Source organism: Dipodomys ordii, unplaced genomic scaffold (assembly GCF_000151885.1).
Source record: "Dipodomys ordii isolate 6190 unplaced genomic scaffold, Dord_2.0 Scaffold123, whole genome shotgun sequence".
Classification (NCBI taxonomy): Eukaryota; Metazoa; Chordata; class Mammalia; order Rodentia; family Heteromyidae; genus Dipodomys; species Dipodomys ordii.
The window spans coordinates 2,899,702-2,921,678 of record NW_012267339.1 but is presented as its reverse complement, the minus strand read 5'-3'; positions in this window follow the sequence as shown (position 1 = coordinate 2,921,678).

The window sequence follows — 21,977 nt, the reverse complement described above, 5'->3', positions numbered from 1 at the left end:
AGAAGACTGCAATGCTTGGTAAGAAATGTATGCATTATCCTGCCCATGTAATTGTAACCCCTCTGTACAGTATGTTCACAAATAAAATAAAATTACATTGAAAAAAACAGTGACAAAGGAGGAAAAATAATGATATAATAACAAAAAAAAAAGAAAATGTGGTCCTCTCCCTCTTCCTCTCCCTTTCTCTTTATTTCTCTCCCTTTCCCCCTCACTCTGTCTGCTCTCCTTGCCTCCTGCCATCCCTCCCTCCTTCCCTTCTTTCTTTTCTTATTTTTTTTCCTTTCTTTGTTTTTTTATTTGTTTGTTTCTCTACATTTTTATTGAGACAGTGCCTTGGTTATATTGCCCAGTCTGGCTTCAAATTCTATAATGCCCAGCATGGAAATTTTTTTTTAAAAAAAGGTAAAGGCAATGACTGAACAAGAAATGTTAAGTGTTTCAAAGGCAATAAAACTTTATGTGTGTGAATGTAAGTGTATAAATAATTATATATGTATATATGTATATATATACTCATTTATCTACACACATATATGTTCATTTTATATATATACACATACATATTGTGATATATCTATATGTATGTATATATACACATATAAACCACATTGAAGAATAAATTCCAATCCTTATTGTTTGTCAAAAAATATAGTCACATGAAGCTCAGTTTCCATTGGATAATCCCTCATATCAGATGTCACTCTGTCTTGTCATTTTAGTATTAGTCTCTTTCAGATCAGTAATCCCATAACACCTGTAATTTTGGTATGCCTAAGCATACATGTACATTCTTTTCTTTCTTTCTCTCTTTCTCTTTTCCTTTCTTTTTCTCTTTCTTTTTCTTTTCTTTCTTTCTTTCTTTCTTTCTTTCTTTCTTTCTTTCTTTCTTTCTTTCTTTCTTTCTTTCTTTCTGTGGTTGTGAAGCTCGAACTCTGGGCCTGGGAACTCTCCCTCAGCTCTTCAGCTCAAGGATAGCACTCTACCACTTTGGCCACAGCACTGCTTCCAGTTTTCTGGTGGCTTATTGACGATAAGAGTCTCATGGATTTCCCTGCCCAGGATGGATTTGAACTACAACACTCAAATCTCAGCCTCCTGAGGAGCTAGGATTACAGGTGTGAGCCATTGGCACCTGGCATATACATTCTTTTCTTAGAGAAACTGGATCATCCAGGAGTTGTGTGCTAATTTGGTGAGCCTCCTATGTTGAACTGCTTGAGTTCTCCTGCTGCCATCACAGGCTTACTTAAGCTTTCAGGATTGAAGTGGAATTAAAATGATCTAATTAAGAGTCCAGACGAAGATGGCAGAGGAGAAGCTGGAGGCTAAACAAGCAGTTTTAGTGTTCCACCAAACCAGCCCTACAAAAGATACTTAAAGATGTCCTAAATATAGAAGCCCAACAAGACCACAATAAAAGCCAAGAAACCACACCCAAAAAGAGAAACCAAGAACCCAGGAAGAACACAGTTGTCACAACCCCAAGAAGGATAACATGGCAGGACCTACCAAACACCTCTCGGTCCTAACTCTCAACATTAATTGACTTAACTCTCCAGTTAAGCAACATAGGTCTGTCTAGTTGGATTAAAAACCAAGATCCTTCTATCTGCTGCCTTCAGGAGTCACATTTGCCTATAAAAACAAACACATTTGGGCTGGGAAGGTGGCTCAATGGTAGAGTGCTTGCCTTGCATGCCTGAGGCCCTGGGTTTGATTCCTAAGCACCACATAAGCAAAAAAGAAAAAAGCCGGAAGTGGCACTGTGGTTCAAGTGGTAGAGCGCTAGCCTAGAGCTGAAGAGCTGAGGGACAGTACCCAGGCCCAGAGTTCACGCCCCATGACCGGACCCCCCCGCCAAAAAAAAACACATTTTGAGAGTGAAAGCATGGAATAAAATCACCAAGCAAATGGTCCCCATAAAGAGGCGGGAGTTGCAATCCTAATATCAGATAAAATAGACTTCAAATTAAAATTAGTGAGAAGAGATAAAGAAGGTCACTACATACTAATTAAGGGATCTCTCCTTCAGGAGATACTATCAATGGAGCACCCAAATTTATCCAAGAAACACTACTTTCTCTCAAATCTCACATAGATCCAAAGACATTAATTGTTGGGGACTTTAACACACCACTATCACCACTAGATAGATCAATTGGACAAAAACTCAACAGAGAAACCACAGATCTAAACAACTGCATAGATCAACTAGATTTAACATACATCTACCAAAAATTTCACCAGCAGCATCAGAATATATGTTTTCCTCAGCAGCACATGGAACATTTTCCAAAATAGGCCACAGTTTAGGTCACAAAGCAAACTTTTCCAAATTCAGAAAAATTGAAGTTGTGCCCTGCAGTCTCTCAGACTATAAGGGAATAAAATTAGAACTGAACACCAAAAGCCACCAAAGAAAATCCTGTAACCCATGGAGGCTGAACTGTTGAATCACAGTGGGTCATGGAAGAGATTAGAAAGGAAATTCAAATGTTCATGATATTCAACAAAAATGAACACACAAATTACTAGCTCCTCTGGGACACAGCAAAAGCAGTACTCAATCCGGGTGCTGGTGGCTCACGCCTGTAATCCTAGCTACACAGGAGGCTGAGATCTGAGGATCATGGTTCAAAGCCTGGGCAGGAAACTCCGTGAGACTCTTATCTCCAATAAACCACTAGAAAACTGGAAGTGGTGTTATGGCTCAAGCAGCAGAGCTCTCATCTTGAGCTGAAGAGTGCAGGGACAGCACTCAAGCCCAGAGTTCAAGCCCCACCACCTACAAAAAACAAAAAAGAGTACTCAGAGGCTCTGAGTTTCTACATGAACAAATTGGAGAGATCCGAAACCAACAATTTAATGAGACATCTGAACCTCCTTGAAAAAGAGCATCAAGCTAAACTCCAATCCAGTAGTGGGAAAGAAATAATTAAAATTAAATCAGAATTAAACGAATTAGAGTCCAAAAAATTTAGAAATAATCAACAAAACAAAGACTTGGTTCTTTGAAAAAATTAACAAAATTGACAGACCCCTAGCAAATCTTATGAGAAAAAGTAGAGAACACACCCACATAAAGAAACTCAGAAATGAGAATGGAAACATCACCACTGGGGGGGGGTAAAAAAAACAAGATTCAGAACATTATAAGGGAATACTTCTCAAATGTTTATGCTAATAAGTTTGAGAATCTGGAAGAAATGGATGATTTCCTAGCAAATATCGCCATGCTGAAACTAAACAAAGATTAGTTAAACCAACTTAACAGACCCATATCAAGCATTGAAATAGAAACAGCAATAAGAGACCTCCCATCTAAGAAAAGCCCAGGAGTGGATGGAATTTCAGTGGAATTCTACAAGGCCTTCAAAACAGAACTCACACCAATACTCCGCCAACTCTTCAATTGAAAGAGAAACCTCATTACTGAACTGTGAAGCCACCATAATCCTCAGCCCCAAAACAAGCAGGGACCCATCAAGGAAAGAGACTATAAATGCATTTCTTTAATGAACATCAATGCAAAACTTCTCAACAAAATTTTGGCCAATTGACTTCAACAATTCATCCAAAAAATCATATATCACCATCAAACAGGATTCATTTCAGGGATACAAAGCTGATTCAATATATGCAAATCAATTATTATAATTCATCACATCAACAAGAGCAAGGAAAAGAATCACATGGTTATCTTAATTCAGAAAAAGCATTTGTCAAGATCTAACACCCCTTTATGATAAAGGCTCTGGAAAAATTAGGAGTCCATGGAATATTCCTCAATACCATAAAGGCTGTATATGACATACCTAAAGCCAGCATTATACTTAATGGTGAAAAACTAAAGCCATTTCCTCTAAACTCAGAAAAAAGAAAAGGATGTCTACTCTCTCCACTTCTCTTCAATCTAGTATTAGAAAGCCTAGCTACAGCAGTAAGACAATATGCAAACATAAAGGGGATCCAAATAGGGAAAGATGAAGTAAAACTCTCCCTCTTTGCAGATGACATGATCTTGTATTTAAAGAATTCCAGATTCCACTCCCAAATTTCTTGAACTGATTTGAAACTTTGGCAAAGTAACGGTATAAAATTAACCCTCAAAAATCAATGGCTTTTCTGTATGCCCACAATGAGAAGAGCATGGCTGAAATCAGGAAAGAAACTCGATTCGTAACAGCCCCATAAAAAAAAATACCTAGGAATTAACTTAACCAAAGAAGTGAAGGACCTCTATGATGAAAACTTTAAAATCCTGAAACAGGAAATCAGAACTTAGAAAGTGGAAAAATCTCCCATGCTCCTGGATTGAAAATGGCAATACTTCCCAAGGCTATCTACAAATTCAATGAAATACCTATCAATATTCCAACCTCATTCTTTGAGGAAATAGAAGAGGTAATCCAAAAATTCATATGGAACAATAAAAGACCCTGAACAGCAAATAGGATCCTTAACAGCCACAACAGAGCTGGAGGAATATCAATACCAAATTTCAAACTCTACTACAGCTTGGTACAGGCACAAGAACAGACCTCAGGACCAATGGAATAGAATTGAAAACCCAGAAATGAACCCACAGACCTATAGCCACCTAATCTTCAATGAGGGAGCTAAAAATTAAATAAAAGAAAGACAGCCTTTTCAGTAAATGGTGCTGGCAAAATTGGTTAATCTCTTGTAAAAACCTAAAGCTGGATCTTTATATATCACCCTGCACCAGAATCAACTCCAAATGGATGAAAGACCTTGGTCAAAGCAGATACCCTGAAAACATTACAGGACAGAATAGGAGAAACCCTACACCTCCTTGGCAAAGGCCGAAATTTTCTTAAATAGAGCCAGAAACACAACAAACCAAAAAAATGTTGGACAAACGGAATTGTATGAAACTGCAGAGCTTCTGCATGGCAAAGCACATAGCTAGCAAGATCAATAGAAAGCCCACAGATTGAGAGGAGATCTTCACAATACAACGGAGCCATACAATGGACAAGGGTCTCTTATTTAAAATATACCTCGAACTCAAAAAATTAAATCACCCAATAACAAATCCTCAAAGAAACAACTGCTCAATAAATAAGTGGGCTAAAGTATTAAATTGAGATTTCTCTGAAGAGGAAATAAGAATGGTCAATAGCCACATGAAGAAACACTCAATCTCTCTAGCATGAAAGAAATGCAAATCAAAACAACATTGAGATTCCACCTCACCCCAGTTAGAATGGCTATAATCAAGAACTCTAATAATAATAGATGCTGGAAGGGATGTGGCCAGAAGGGAACCCTACTGTATTGCTGGTGGGAGTGGGAGTGTAAACTTGTTCAAGCACTTTGGAAAGCAGTATGGAGGTTCCTCAAAAGACTCCACATAGAGCTCCCATATGACCCAGCAATCCCACTTCTGGGCATTTACCCAAATGATAACAAACAAGGCAATACTGAAGCTACCAGCACAGCTATGCTTATTGCAGCATTATCCACCATAGCTAAGATATGGAACCAACCCAGATGCCCCTCAGTAGATGAATGGATCAAGAAAATGTTGTGTGTGTGTGTATATGTATATATATATATATATGGAATGCTATGCCTATATTAGAAAGAATGACATCACCCCATTTGTTAGACAATATTAGACTTGGAAAAAGTTATATTAAGTGAAGTAAGCCAGGCCAAAGAAACATACGTCCCATGGTTTCCCTTATTTGCATTAACTAGTATATATCTGGGACAAGCAGAAAAGGTCAGATAAGATGGTGTAAGCAAAATGTACCCCTAGATAGGGACACAAGTATTTCTTCTTTCATGCTATTGTTTCTAACATATTTATAACATATTTATAAGGTACCTGTGACTTTTTCGTTGCTTTGTATGTCCCTCCCCCATGGTATAACCGCTGTTTTCACTGAATTTGATGTTGGAATAATTTGGGGAGGGGAAGGGAAAAATAACTTGTTTAAATAGGGATACATGCTGACTCATGGCAACAATGAGATGTACAAGACGGTATGTTGAAAAACGAACTTTACAATTTAGGTGGGGGGTGGGGGGAGAGTGTCGTTTAGGAGGTGGAAGGAAAGGGATGGTAGGGAAAAAACAAAGGAGGAGGAGGCAACAATGCTTGATAAGAAATGTAGTCATTACCTTGCTTATGTCTCGTGTAACTGTAACCCCTCTGTACAATATTTTCACAATAAAAACCTTATTTAAAAACTAATTAATGGAGTGTTAGCAAAATCATGGACATGTATCAATTGTTTTAAATATTATTTGATTAAAATAATACTCTTCATTCCCTGCACCATTGGATACTTTAGACAGAAAGTAAACCATTGATAAATTGTTAATGGTTTTTAAAAAGAAGAAATTGTAGTCAGTACAAAGATCTAGTGGGAGATGATCTTGTACACAGCTGAGATGTGTGGCCTATAACTGGGTCAGGATGGTAAAGAGGAGCATAAACATATTAACTGTGTATCAGAAGGTCTTGAAAACTCTTCAGTTCTGATTCAGTCCTGGAGTGGAATTCTAAGAGACAGGCTGAATGTATCCAATGCCCTCTTTTATGGGAACAGGGTCCACTGAGGATAAGAGAGAAGCAGTAGCTAGGAAATAGATCCAGGACTGAATCCAGGTGGAAGAAAGACAGACACATTATCAGGTTCAAGAAAGTTTCACTGAAGAGTGAGGGAACTGTGAAACTGGAAGAGTCTGGGAAACTGGATGGTTGAATACATTGGAGGCAAATTCTAGTACATGAAAATATAGGGCCAACTGTGACTCGAGCAAACAGACTGTAAATTGATATAGTATCCTTGCGACCTGTCACTCACTCATTGCCTGAGCTGTTGGGTCTGATCCCCACACCCTGTTGTAAGAATATGCAGCACAAAAAATGTCTATTTCAGTGGCTTGAGACCCACATCTCAGGACTACTCAATGATTACTCTTGTGTGATGGAGGCCATGGCCTGGAACAGTCTTTGCGCTGTGAAGGCACTCAATTAGGGCTGCCCTACTCCCCAAGTGGGCAAGGTGCATGGGGCAGGACTGCAGGAACAGCTCTCATGGTGACTCTACCTATTCTGCCTGGATCACAAATGTTTAGGCATTCCCCCTGTTCTTTCATGTTTTTCTCTGATCAATGGGATACAGGACTGGGGTCATACTTACTAGCACCACTGCCATTGCCATTTATTGGCTCATATCACTACCAGCAGTTGAGGGAGGTAGAAGTGCTACATTGTGATTGACAGAAGTGAGGGTATTTGGGAGATCCTAGAGGAAACAGGAACAATTGGTGATTGTGAGAATAGTGGTGATGTCAGAGAGCCTGGAAATGTGTTCCTCCAAGTTTCCCCACCTAGCCCTGGGATGTCCTAACAAATGAGATTTTAAAAATCTACAGAAAAGAAACCACTGCAACAATTCCTGCAGAGGAATTCTCCTAGTGGACTCATTGAAGCCCACAAAAAGAAGAAAATGTAAAGAGAGATAATGCCAAGATAACCACTAGAGATAGTAAATTACGTATGAGACCAAAGACCACACTGATTCTGAGACTCCTCCTGGGTCTTTCCTAGCCTTTCCACTGACATTGAAATGGGTAACAACATATCAGAAGTCCTACTTCTTCAATCTTTTAGTGAATCTCCATCTCAAGGGAGTACCAAATAGGTACAAAAATTAATGGAAGAACAGGCACAGCTAGCTAGAGAGCTAGAGAGCATGAAGGAATTAGTGACAAAATTAAGGTAGGAGAAAGTCACTGTTGTAGAGGACTTGAAGTTGGAGGACTCTACATGGAAGGACATTGTCCAGCAGCTCTTCAGCAGATGAGCCAACTATGAGAGGAGAAAAAGCAAGGAATGAGGCAAGTTTTTGAACTAGTGACCAACCTGGTGGGACTGAGAAGGGAGTTAGCAGAGCTGCCACCGCTACTGCCTTGTGGAGAGGCATTGCAGTCCAAGCTGCAGCTACAGGCCATGACCTACCAGTTGCAGAATAGAGTATGGAACTTGGAGGAATAAATTTCCATCCAAATGCAAGAAAACTGGAATGTCAGTTTCCAGAATCTGAAGCAGCAGGAGCAGCTATGGGTTCGAAAGCAGCAGACTGACATGGAATCAAGATATCCAGGATTGGCACAAGCACTTCAAGAAAATGGAAAGAGAACAGGAGACCCTGAGATGAACAATCTTGTACAACTTAGAGCTCAAAGATAAACTGGCCCTTCTGCATTGTGCCTTTCATGGGCTGAGCAATGAGAAGGAGGAGTTTGCCAGTACATGCACTGCACTCTGAGCAACAGGGGAAGAAAAATCTGCAGGAGAACCTACACCAGCTAGAGGAGAAGTTAGGAGAACTGTAAGAGACAGACAAATTAAAGAGCCAAGCAGCTCAGAATCTTCATGAGCGGTGTGACTATTACCTGGCCCAGCTCCCAGAACTCAGGGCCATCTGCTAACAGTACATGGTCATCAGCTGACCATGGAGAAGGAGGCCCTGCAGCAACACCTGCTGAGGCAAACTCAGCCCTGGATCAGCTGAAGCAGGAGCAGGTGCAGAGCAAATTAGAGTCCCAGATGCTCCATCAAAAGTTTCAAGAGACTCTGAAGTGCCTGAAAACCATCAGACATCAGAACAACCTGCTGTGGGCCCAGTTGAGTTTCTTGACTTTCCCTAGAGAAGGTAAAAAAGCATCCTAAGAAGGAAAGTGTGAGGAGGCAACTCTACCTGATGTGGCTCTCTCAGAAGACATAGACAACCCACCATGTGAGATTTTTACCTTAAAGCACTACCCACTGCTGAATCCAAAAAGGGTAAGCTCAGCCAACAGCTTCAGGACCAGCAGGCCACTGTGGGTTCCTGGCTAACCTGGAAGCCCAGTGCCAGATAAAGCTGCAGTGCTATGTCTTCTTGCCCAAGATCTGGAACAATGGAGTGTCTCAGGACAGGAAGCAAGACACATAGGTGCCCAAGAAGAAGCTGAAAATCTGCTTCACCCATGACCTGGCTGACAAGGCAGACTACCAGAAACAAGCTGATAAACTCAACAATAATGCAGCTAGCTACCAGAACATATGACTACAATTGAAGAGCCCATTGTATTCTGTAAGGAACAGTTGGAAGTCCTACATGACCTGTATCAGGAGAAGGAGGAGTATGTCAGCCAGATGATCCAGGAGAAGAGGGAGAAGTTAAAGAAGCCACAGGAGTTACTGTTGTGCCTTGAAGGTCAGGGCACAAAGTGCCACAAAAAACTGTTGGCTGCTGCCCATAACCCTGTTGCAGGGTCCAATTCAGACCACTGAGGCCTCCCCAAACATGTAATATTTGGAAAGGAGTGATTTTTTGAAGAGGTAAAGTCTAAAGACATCGTGGATCTTGCCCAGGATGAGGCTAGGATGTGTTGCCCCCTTTAGGACCTTACTACGACCTGGCTGTGACACTACAACCTGATATTCAGCACCTGTGAGAGTTTGCAGGCTTGGTACTTCCTTACTGTTCAGTAAACCCAAGAATCCAAGATATATTTCAAATATGCTTATTTTCAGAAAGCTAAAAACATATTTACATGGCAATTTTTCATGTTTGTAAGCTATTAAATAACAGAGCAATGCAAAAAAGAATCATCCCAGTTTTAGCACAAATTAACATTTAAAAGCTTGGATTAAACCATTCTATAACTCAGTAAAATTTGTTCATCTTCATTATAAAATGATGAAAAAAGAAGAAAAATTTTGACACGTAAGAGGGAAATAATATGGTAACTAGTGGTCAAGTTGGCAGATGTTTTGCTAAATTCATTGTTCTGTATTTTGTCTGACCTTGACCAAAAGGACATTCAATGTCCATGAGAGAAAGATCCCTTGCAAAAATAGCTGGTGGTAAATGACAGAAGGGTAATTTTTTCACAATCTCCCTCATCAGTAATGTTTCATCCAAGAACCCCCAATAAATGAACCCCAAACGCTAAAAGACAATGAATGAGCCCCAAAGGCTAAAAGACATTTAACTCTGTCAAATATAGAAGTAAAAGGAAAGATAAAGAAATACTTTCTTTACTTGTTTTATTTTTTTTATTTTCCTTGATAAACTTTTAGAAGCCTCAGGCTTCAAAAATAATAAAACCATGTGTATCAATCAATACAATTCAGATAGTTAAAAAGAGTCACTAGCATGTTCTGAGAAAGGGCAGCTAAAATGCTTTTATTGTAAAGATGGGGTACAGAGGGGTTACAGTTACATAAGTAATGTAATGAGTACATTTCTTGTCAAGCTTGTCTTTTTTATGTGGTGGGGGGATTGAACGTGGGGGTCTCAGCAATGTCTGAGCTTTGTGGCTCAAGGCTAGTGCTCTACCATTTGAGCCGCAGCTCCACTTCTGACATTTTTCTAGTTATAAGAATCTAACAACCTTTTCTGACCAGGCTGGCTTTAAACAGTGACTGTCAGATCTCAGACTACTAAGCAGCTAGAATTATAGGAATGAGCCAGCAGTGCCCAGCTCTTAATGTCTTAAACACATTGGATATCAAAGCATACCTCAGAAATTCTTTTTTTGTTTAATAATGATCAAGAATACAGATATTTAAAAAAGGAGAAGAAGAGAGATGAGGAAAAGTTTGATTAATGGATAGTAAGCTATAACTAGATCGGAGCAAGAAGTGATGTTTATCATACTATAGGATGACTTCAGATAACATTGTGTATATTGTATATATTATGTAACAGTATATCTCAAAAAGCTAAAAAGATGCAGAATGTTTTCATCATACAGAAATGAGAAATATTTGTGAAGATGTATATTTATGCTGGCTAACCATTACACAACCTATACAGTATAGATATTTTGGAATACCACATGGATTACCATGAATATGTACATGTTTGTGTAAATATGTGCCAGTACTGGGGCTTCAATTTATGGTCTTAACACTGTCCCTGAGCTCAAGGGTAGTGCTATACCACTTGAGCCACAATTCTACTTCCAGCTTCTTGATGGTTAATTGGAGATAAGGATCTCAAGCACTGTCCTGCACTGGCTGACATTGAACTGAACTACTCATATCTCAGCCTCCAGTGTTGCTTGAATTACAGGTGTGAGCCACCAACACTTAACCCAATTTTTGCTTTTATGTATCACTTAAAAATAATTACAAAATAGAAAGGGCTTTTACTCAGACCAGTCTACCTGAAGACTACCCATTTTCTTAGTGTTATAGAAGAACAGCTGGGATGTTCATGCTTGTTACCAATGATGAGAAGCACAGCAGTGGCTTTCAAAAAATCCATAGGCTTTCTCTCTCTCCTTTGGATCTAAACCACACACTGAAAATTTGGTTAAGAGTAAATAGAAGTACCTCTGTCCCAATTCTCAAGAAGAACATTCTCTGATAAAATATGGTATGGGAAGAATTGAACACAAAGGAATCAAATTAGTATTATGTATTAGGTTAGAGGAAATTGGGGAACCTATATATAAAATATATAAATATTATCATCTTTGCATTAATGCTTTTATTTATCTTTTATTTTTATTTTTTGGGCTGCTCCTAGGGCTTGAAATCAGAGCCTAGGTGCTGTCCCTGAGCTTTTGTGCTCAAAGATAGTGCTCTATCACTTGAGCCACAGCTCTACTTCTGGCTTTTGTTGTTGTTGTTGTTGTTATTTTTTTGTAGTTAACTGGAATTTCACAAAATTTCCTGCCTGGGGTGGCTTTGAACCACAATCCTCAAATCTCTGATTCCTGAAAAACTAGGATTATAGTAGTGAGAAATCAATGCCTGGTTTATATTTTTTTAATAAGTTATTTTTGATATCCCAGGTACTGATATTTTTACTAAAGATTTAAATATATCTTATTAAAGATATGATACCTGAATTTGTAAGAACCCAGTTTTCGAACTTTACAACTTTGGTGCAGGGTGGGAGGAGGGTTGGGTGGTGGGGGGATGGAGGGAGGATGAGAAGGGAGTGGGAAGGGGAAACAAAGGAGGAGGCTACAATGCTTGATAAGAAATGTACTCATTATCTTGCCCATGTAATTGTAACCCTTCTGTACAGTATTTTCACAATAATATATATATATATATATAAATATATAAAGAGCCCAGTTTTCCATTTTTTGTTAATTCCCACCCCCACATCCCTATGCTGTCCAACTGCTCCTGACTATCAGCTGAAGAATATCCCCGCCCCTAATGAACCACCTGTGTGTGGTTCTGGTCTTTATAAACCTTGCCCTGTTGGAGGCGGTTGCTGATTTTAGTACTGGCGTACTTCAGGACAAGGTAGTCACTGACCAGCTAAATAAAACTGCTTCATCACCTTTGACTGTACCTTCATGGATTTTCTCAGCTCTGAGGTCATTATAAAATTAAGTACCAGAAGAAAATAGAAAAACACATTAATAGAATTTTCTGTTCTAATTTCTAGAACATCAAGACACAAAAAGTCTTCCCAAATGATAAATTGTTCGTTCTTTTCCAAAGCAATGTTGTACAATTTAAAATAATGATTTGTAAGTAGTATTATGTAACTCAGGCCCAAATGGATAAATGTAAATGATTAAATGCATTGCAGAAACTCTAAGACAGGAACTGGTATTTGGTTATTATTAAGGAAGGCTTTTATAGAATTCACTGGCAGGGGAAATGATCAAGGTATATTAAATATGAAAACAGGATGGATAAATTGATATATTTAATAAAGGAGCTCTGTGACATATATAGATAGATAGATATATGAATATGCCACATGTTGCATGGATTCTCTGGAAGTTTTGAAACAGTATTATATTCTACTTTAATTTTTCAATAATCTTCAATTTTGCAATAGTATCGAAATTTTCTATTACAAACATATAAACAGGACATGATATATTTTACAAACTGAGTTTCATATCCCCCAAAAATCCAAGAAATACAAAATAGGATCTTCACAATGTAAACAATGTTTTGTGTAAAACATATAAAAGAAAAAAAATGTTATAATCTATGTTAGGAACCTTTATAACAGATAAAATGAGTAGTCCTGGATATGGTAGTAGATTTATTAATAATATAAGTACAGTCTTATGAGCAAGGACAAACAAGCCAAAGAGTTTCTTGAAGAAAATAAAGAATTACAGACAGTGGTGATCATGAGCATTAATTTCATTATTTAAATGTCAAATAAACAAAATATGTGTCTTTATGTACACCATGGAGGAATTACCTTCATAAAAGAAAGTAATGTTGATTTTAGTTCTGAAGTGTCATTGCCATGACTACAGCTCCCTGGAGAATAAATTTAGCCTTTCTGTGAAAAGCAATATTTATTTTTAAACACGCACTTCAGTGACACCTTTCTCCTAGTGACAGAGTAACTCAATGATTTATGTATGAGAAGAAACCGATTGCAATCTTTTTTAGTCCTCTTAGTCCAAATGAGACAGAAATGTGAAGACAGACACCTTTCCTTCTTATTGATAACAAGTTTTCACATGTATTTTCAAGTAATTTGCTTCAATTTTCTCATTCAATTTGGCAGTGAATTCCCACATTCTGCACAGATTTTTTCCCCATTTGGCTTCTGGGTATATGGAAAGAACTGAAACTATGCAAAGCCATCCCTGTTTCAGAAGTCTAAAATGAAGAACAAACAGATGAAGCCAAGAAAACAGCTCTGAGAGAGGCTCTTGGTTACTATAGCATTACAGGCTATTCCAGAAAGGCCCATGTCAACATTGATTTGCAAATGACCAATGAGTGTTCTGAGAGCTTTAGCTATGAAAGCAAATGTATACAAAATTTCCTTTGGAAAATACTAAGATAAGAAGGTCATTGCTATGTGGCAAAATATAGTTCCTTGTCTATCTTTGTGTGGCCACAGTAATTGTGGATTTCAAGTTTATTTTTAATACATTTTTGTTTATTCTGGAAGCACTAAACAGATTTAAATACTAAGTAAATCCTTAAACACGTTTGGAAGGAGAGAATCTTCTATAAATTAGCATGATAATATTTTTCTTCCAGTCAATTTTACATTACACGATCAACTCAAAGAAATGTCCCTATTCTTGATTTTTACTATGACTATGTCATGTTACTTTTTTGATGAGTAAGTGAAGAAAGGATCACATGTGCTCTGAAGTGTGACAAAGGAAAGTTGCAATTCCAGAGGTGACACAGAGCTTTTCTTAACAATGGGAAAAATGCTTACTACACCAAACCTGGTATTCTATACCTAGCAAATGTAAGGCAGTAATATAGCCCTGAAGATAGGATCCTGTGAGAATTCAATGAGCCCATGAGACACAACTGTCTAGAGCACACATGATAATGGACCCTAGTACCCAACTGGCCATTTTACCTTCACATTTGTAATCTCAGAGGCTACCAGCCCTCTGCCACTAATATACAATTCATTCCTGTGAAGATAGTATAAAAATGAACATGTGGAATGGGGGCACAGATGTAGATTAAGGAAGGGATGAGGATGAGTGGGAAATAGAGGGAGAGAAAGATGAAGAAAGATACACAGAGAAACAATAGAACAATAAAGATAAAAACCTTCTATCCTGTGCTTTATTTCAAGATTGACTCTAAATCTGCTCAACTTTATTTCTCCTTAATATTGAACTTCAAAAAACATTCAAAATTATTCAATAGAAGAATTTAGGGAATAGACAATAGATGAAAAAAAGAGCATGTATTATTTAAATATACTATTGAATTGTTATTCCCTTTCGTCACTCCACATTCTAATGGGACAAAAATTTTATCTTGTCAGGGAAAAAACCAAATTATCCACCCCTCCTTAGAATTCCCCTTGTAGGTCAATGTTCTGCTGATCTGCCCACCGAGTACTCAAACAAGGGCAGCATCTGTGTCCTTAGTCATATTGTAGTGGAGGAAACTATTTTTCTATGCCAAGTCCCTCACAGAGGGAAGTCTCTCTGTCTAAAATGTAGACATCATTCTAAGGAAAATGCCTGTATTTATCCTTTAGCTATGTCCATATGACAGCAGCTATTATTGTATTTTGAAGGGCCTAATGATTCATTTCTGTTTATAAACACTGTTAGATGAAAATTGGCTTGACTCAATTTGATGAGTCAAAAATATTTGTGAAAGAGGGGGTAGATGTGGAGGTAGGAGGGAAGGGATGGTAGGGGGAAAAACAAAGGAGGAGGCAACAATGCTTGATAGGAAATGTACTCATTACCTTGCTCATGTAACTGTAACCCCTCTGTATAGTATTTTTACAATAAAATGTACAATAAATAAATAAATACATACTTTGAATTAAAAAAATTTGTGAAGCATCTAACATGTGCTTGCTTAGTACCAAAGATTTGACCATGATCAGCCCAGACATGTTAGAACCCCCTAGAAACACATGCAACTACAAACATAAGTCAGCAGGGTAATGGATAGGAAGTGGGTCTTTTGGTTTGAAAGAAGCAAAATTTGCTATCTTGGGGAAAAAAATACTGAAGCTTGATAAGGTAAAATGTAGTAAACAGTAAAGAATTGTAAGAAAAATGAGAATGGGAGTAAGGGTCAACATGGCTAGAGGGAATGGAGTGAAAAGGAGTAGGAAAAACAGCTGGTTAAAAGACATTCTTGGACTTAGATACACTAAATATTTTGATCAATGCATACCTCAAACTAGATCTAGACCACCTGATTAACTGATTCATATTAAATTTTTCCTGATGAAGAGAACCCAAATTCCATACACAATCCTTGCATTCATTCCCTGTGCCAAATGGCAAACTTCCTATTGCTTCAAAATTTCTAGTAAATCTCTGTGATGAGAAGGAAAGCACAATATATCTATTAAGTATAAACACAAAACAAGATGACCACAACCTTCCAAAGAATCCTCTTCAGACCAGAGACTGATTTGTACCAATAAGCTTGTCATTTTCTTGCTTTATCAGTCTCACTTGCAATTTGGCAGGGTAATATGTCCGGTTGTTGCCAATAGAGATGCTACCACAATTTGGATGTTCACTAATCTTCTATAGGTCCACATGATACAGTTTGGTCCTCAGGGTGATACAATTGGGTGGTACAATGGAACTCCACAAAGTGGAGCCTACAGAGAGTCCCTTGTTGGGGTATGCTCTGGTAGGGGACTGTAGGATCCAGTTTCTTTGTCTCCTTCTTGTCAATTCCTGGTTCATGCTATTTCCTCACCCAACACACCTCACCACTGCAATCCACTCTACCCATATTATGCTTAAAGAAACAATTCCATTTGATCTTAGACAGGATCCAAAATAAACCAAAGCCCTGAAACAAAATAAAAAAAAATTAACAAACTACTTACTTCTTACAGTTTGTGATGGTAACACAAGGCTAACTAATGTAGAGGTAAAGAGAAGTGATGCTATGTCTCCACAGATTCCCGACATTACCACTGCCCAGGATCTTAACTACAGGCCACACTCCTCTGCCAGTGCAGCCTAAGGCACCAACAGTCATGATTCAAGCCAGAGCAGGGTCATTTAGTCATTATAATATGCATTAAAAGGAAAGTTATTTTATATTTCAGAATTTTAATATATGTGCATATATATTTTTTTCTTTCTTTCTTCTTTTTTTTTGGTCCGTCATGGGGCTGAACTTGGGTGCTGTCCCTCTTCAGCTTAAGGCTAGTGCCCTATCACTTGAGCCATAGTGCCACTTCCGGCTTTTTTTTCTGTTTATGTGGTGCCTAGGAATCGAACCCAGGGCCTCATGCATGAGAGGAAAGCACTCTACCTCTGAGCCAACTTCCCAACCCAATATATATATTTTCTTATGTTATCTTAAACTAGAGATAACATAACCCTTTTTGCAAATGGTTATACTTTAACATGTCAGTTTATGCATACAATGCATCTTTGAAATCAAGTCATTTCATTTTGTCTTTTCACCAGAGAAATTCAGACATATGCCAATATGTGCATAAAAATCTGTTTCCCCAGCATTTTACTGTTATACACATTTGGAAAAATCAAAAAGTTTGAAAGCAGCTCTAGGCTGGGCCATAATAGTGTCTCAGGAGTTAGCCCTTCTAGGAAAAGCCACTGACCCCAGACAGGCCACAACTCAAGTCCCCTCGCAGTGACTCCAAGTTACAGAAAACAGCCACCTCCCTCAGTGTGACCTGCAAAGATTGCCCTCCCACAAAGCTAGCCTGGGAGGAGGGTCACAAAGACCCCCGTGCTGTAAAGCAGAACTTTCTTCTACAAACAAACTGATTTGAAAAAGCAACTAAGCCACAGGTAAACTGACCACTGCAAAGGAAATCAGGCTCCATCAAGAGACTGGATATGGACACAAGGGAGACACAAGATCCCCAAATAAGAAAATGAAGTATTTTTTAAGTCACTGCAGGCTTGGTATTTATGGGGGTGTACTACTTATATAGCAATTAAAAAAATTCTTTTATATATATATTTTTTCTTGTAAAGATACCATACAGAGGGGTTACAGGTACATGAGCAAGGTAATGAGTACATTTCCTATCCAGCATTGTTACCTCCCCTTTGCTTTTCCCTAACCATCTCTTTCCTCCCCACCTTCCCAACTCCTCCCTTCCCCCTAAAGTTGTAAAGTTCATTTTCAACATAGTGTCTTGTACATCTTTGTTACAATGGGTCATCCTGTATCTGTATTTCAGCATTTTGTTATTTCCCTTCCCCTCCCCAAATTAGAAAAATGTATATACAAGATTCAGCACACTGGAATCAAATACACTGCAAACAGGGGTTATACCATGGGGGAAGAACATACAAAAGAAACAAAAATATCACATAGTACAATATAAGCACATTAAAAACAAGAGCAAGAAAGATAAAACCTCTTGTGTCCCTCTCTTGGGGTTCATTTTGCTTAGCATCATCTTACATGGTCATACGTACATAGCTTTTGACCTTTTCTAATAGTCCTAGACATACACTAGCTATTGCAGATAAGGGAAACCATGGAACCTATGTTTCTTGGCCTGGCTTACTTCACTTAATATAATTTTTCCAGGTCTTTCCATTTCCTAACAAATGAGGCAGCATCATTCTTTCTGATGGAGGCATATTATATATATGCCTCCATATATATATTTTTTTCTTGATCTTTTCATCTACTGAGGGGCATCTGGGTTGGTTCCATAGCTTAGCTATGGTGAATAATGCTGCAATAAACATAGTTGTGCTGGTAGCTTTAGTATGGCCTTATTTGTGATCATTTGGGTAAATGACTAAAAGTGGGATTACTGGGTAATAGGGAAGTTCTATGTAGAGTCTTTTGAGGAACCTCCATACTACTTTCCAAAGTGGTTAAACAAGTTTACACTCCCACCAACAATGCAGTAGGGTTCCCTTATGACCACATCACCTCCAACATCTGTTGTTATTAGTTTTCTTGATTATAGCCATTCTAACTGGTGTGAGTTAGAATGTTAATGTTGTTTTGATTTGCATTTCTTTTATGGATAGAGAAGTTGAGCATTTCTCCATATGTCTATTGGCCATTCTTATTTCCTCTTCAGAAAAGTCTCTCTTTATATCTTTAGCCCACTTATTAATCTGGTGGTTGTTTGAGGATTTGTTGTTGGGGGATTTAATTTTATACACACACATACACACACACACACATACACACACATACACAATGGCCTAAAGAAATAATCATTTATTAATTCAATTTATGTAGGTTAGGCCTACTCTACTGGATGCTTCAGAATTCAAATCCTTACAATGCTCCAATCAAAACAATGAGATGAACAAGACACTATATTGAAAAATGAACTTTACAAGTTAGGCAAGTGGGGGGGGAGTATAGTTGTGGAGGTGGGAGGGGAGGGATGATAGGGGAAAAACAAAGGAGGAGGTAAAAATACTTGATAGGAAATATACCCATTACCTTGATCATGTAACAGTAACCTCTCTGTACAGTATTTTTACAATAAAAAATGTATTTAAAATGTCAGTCAGAGCACAACCAATAAAGCTCCTGAAAGGCAAAACTGCTGGGGTCTCTAGGGATTCTTCAGACTATTATTTAAAACTGCAAGTCCTTTATATAAGGCCTATTCATAAATCAGCTAAAACATCGTAGTGGACTTCCTAAGAGAAGAAGATAAATGACAAGATGGAATTCACCACAGCTGTGTGACATAATTTTAGTGGCAAAATCTCTTTACAAGACACGAGCCAATATTACATTTAAGCAGAGGGATTTCTACAAAGGATTGAATATCAGAGGGCTTAAGAGTCACTGGGAGCCAGTCTAGATTTCCTACAAATACAGTCCTTTCAAAGGTCCATTCTGGCTGTCCCTTGAAAGGGCTAAGGCTCATGCCTATTTCCATCTAAATATCCTGCTCACAACCTGAGAAGACAGCAGGAGAAAGGAGACGGGATGGAAGAAATACTAAATAATAGATAGTTTCTCAAACAACGGGGCTTAAATGGAAGAAGGTGGCCAAGAGGTGTAGAGAATAAAGCTTGAACTAAAAGGAGGTCTATAAACTCAGCTTATACTAAGCTGTTCTGTTTAGTGAGATATTGATGGGTTGTATTTATTGAAATAGAACTCAGTCTTAGGACTTGAAGGTGATTAAGAATAATAGAGTGTTTGTTTAGGAGATAACATAGAACAAGGTCATTAGATCACAATACCACAGCCTAGGTGAAGGATAAAGAAAAGACGTTCACCTTGATTCCTGGCTCTGGCCTGGTGCTCAGTTGCTGCATTTGGTCAATATCTTTTTCTGGAAGAGTCCTGAGGTGGTTCAGGGTAGCACATGGAAGCAACAGGGAGCACACTGTGTGTGTGCGTGTGTGCACGTGCACATGCACACACACTCATACCCGACACTTTTTGTCTACCCTACTTTAAAAAGCCACCAGTGGGCTGGGAAGGTGGCTCAGAGGTAGAGCACTTGCCTTGCATGCATGAGGCCCTGGGTTTGATTCTTCAGCACCACATAAGCAAAAAGAAAAAAAGCCGGAAGTGGTGTTGTGGCTCAAGTGGTAGAGCACTAGCCTTTAGCTGAAGAGCTGCGGGACAGCGCCCAGGCCCAGAGTTCAGGCCCCACAACCGACAAAATAAATAAAATAAAAAATATAACAATAAAAATAATAAGACACAAGTATTCAGTCATGGTAGGTCTCGCCTTACTACCATACCAAATCCTCATCACCTCACAGAGACCCTACTTCTGAACACTAAAGTTGGGTTTACTTTCAGTCCTTTTGGTTCCTCATCAAGGGGATAAAATTTATTACAGGGTCACTTAAATCATATTCAAGCCATAGTAATATCAAGGAAAAGAATAAGATTCTGTTTCATTTTTTGGAGTTCAGTTATTTAGTATGCTAGTAAATATATATTTAATTAAAAGCACCTTCTCAGTTTCCTTATATGCAAAAGGGTCACGTTACAGTCAACTATCATATACTATGGAAACCAAAATTCCCCATGTAATGGTCAATATTGATATTCTGAAACAGGCACAACTTGAAATAAGCAAGTGTAATATAACCAAATTCAGAATTATTCTATTCCCATTTAGAAGGCTAAATTTCCTTCAACTACACAGTTCAATATATACTTCCCTTTGGAAAGTTTACAATCATGTGTTCTTCATTTTAGGAGAACACATTGTTAAAAATACTATATTAAATCCCAAGAGTATCTCACAAGGTTTGGAATTATAGAGAAAAAAAGAAATTATAAACCTTCTACATGCTTGAAGACTAGAAGAGCCAGGCAGTGCCTATAGCTCATGCCTAATCTTAGATGCTCATGACTATACTACTAGATTCTAACAAAACTGAGATCTGAGTATCAAGATTCAAAGCCAGCTTGAGCAGACCAATCTCCTATTCTCTATCTCCAATTAAGCAGCAAGAAGACAGAAGTGGGGGTATGACTCAAGTGCTAGAGCCAGCTTGAACCAAAAAGCCAAGTGAGAGCATGTAGTTTTGAATTCAAATCCCAGAATTGGCACCAAAAACAAAATAAACAAACTAAAAAAAATTTCCAAAAGACTGGAAGGATTTGAACATTGACTTGAAGACCTTACATGGCACCACTTTCTACAGTAAGCATTATTGGCTTAGCTGGAAAAACTTGACAAGTTATCCAAATATATGGAATATGAGATTTTTTGTACTATTCTTGAAACTTCTATAATTATGAGATATTTCAAAGTAAAATTTCACAGTATAATATTATTATTTTTGTTTATTATTTCATATAATAGCTCTAAACTTCCATGTATCTGACATGGTTTCAAAAGGTAAAATTATAAACTGACAAACATAATGAAAAAATACACAAACACCAATTGCTAATGATTTTGAAAACTGACAAAACTCAAACAATAGTAACTAAAACTTGGTGAACAAATTTTACCTGTTTTATATTCACTATATAATTACTTGCACTTGACCTTTGCAGAACATATTATTTCCCCAAATTATATGTCCTTTCAAAGATTTTCCAGAATTGAGTAAAATTTAAACAAAATAAATGTAGACAAATCAAGCCACTAGGAAATAAATGATTAATGGTTTTAAACCATACAAATAAGAAAGCACCATGAGTTGAACTGTCCCTCTCAAAATCACATATTAAACTTGAGCATTCACTGCCTCAGAAAGTGTTGTTTTTGTTTTTTTTTTTTTTTGGGTCCGGTCGTGGGCCTTAACTCTGGGCCTGGGCACTGTTCCTCAGCTCTTCAGCTCAAGACTAGCACTCTATCACTTGAGCCACAGCACCACTTCCGGCTTTTTTTCTTTTTGCTTATGTAGTGCGGAGGAATCGAACCCAGGGCCTCATGCATGCAAGGCAAGCACTCTACCACTGAGCCACCTTCCCAGCCCCTCAGAAAGTGTTTTTGAAGAAGGAGTATTGTCAAGGATCTGAGAGTGAAGCAAGCAGGGTTGTTAGGAGAGGCCCAATCCAACATGATTGGTGC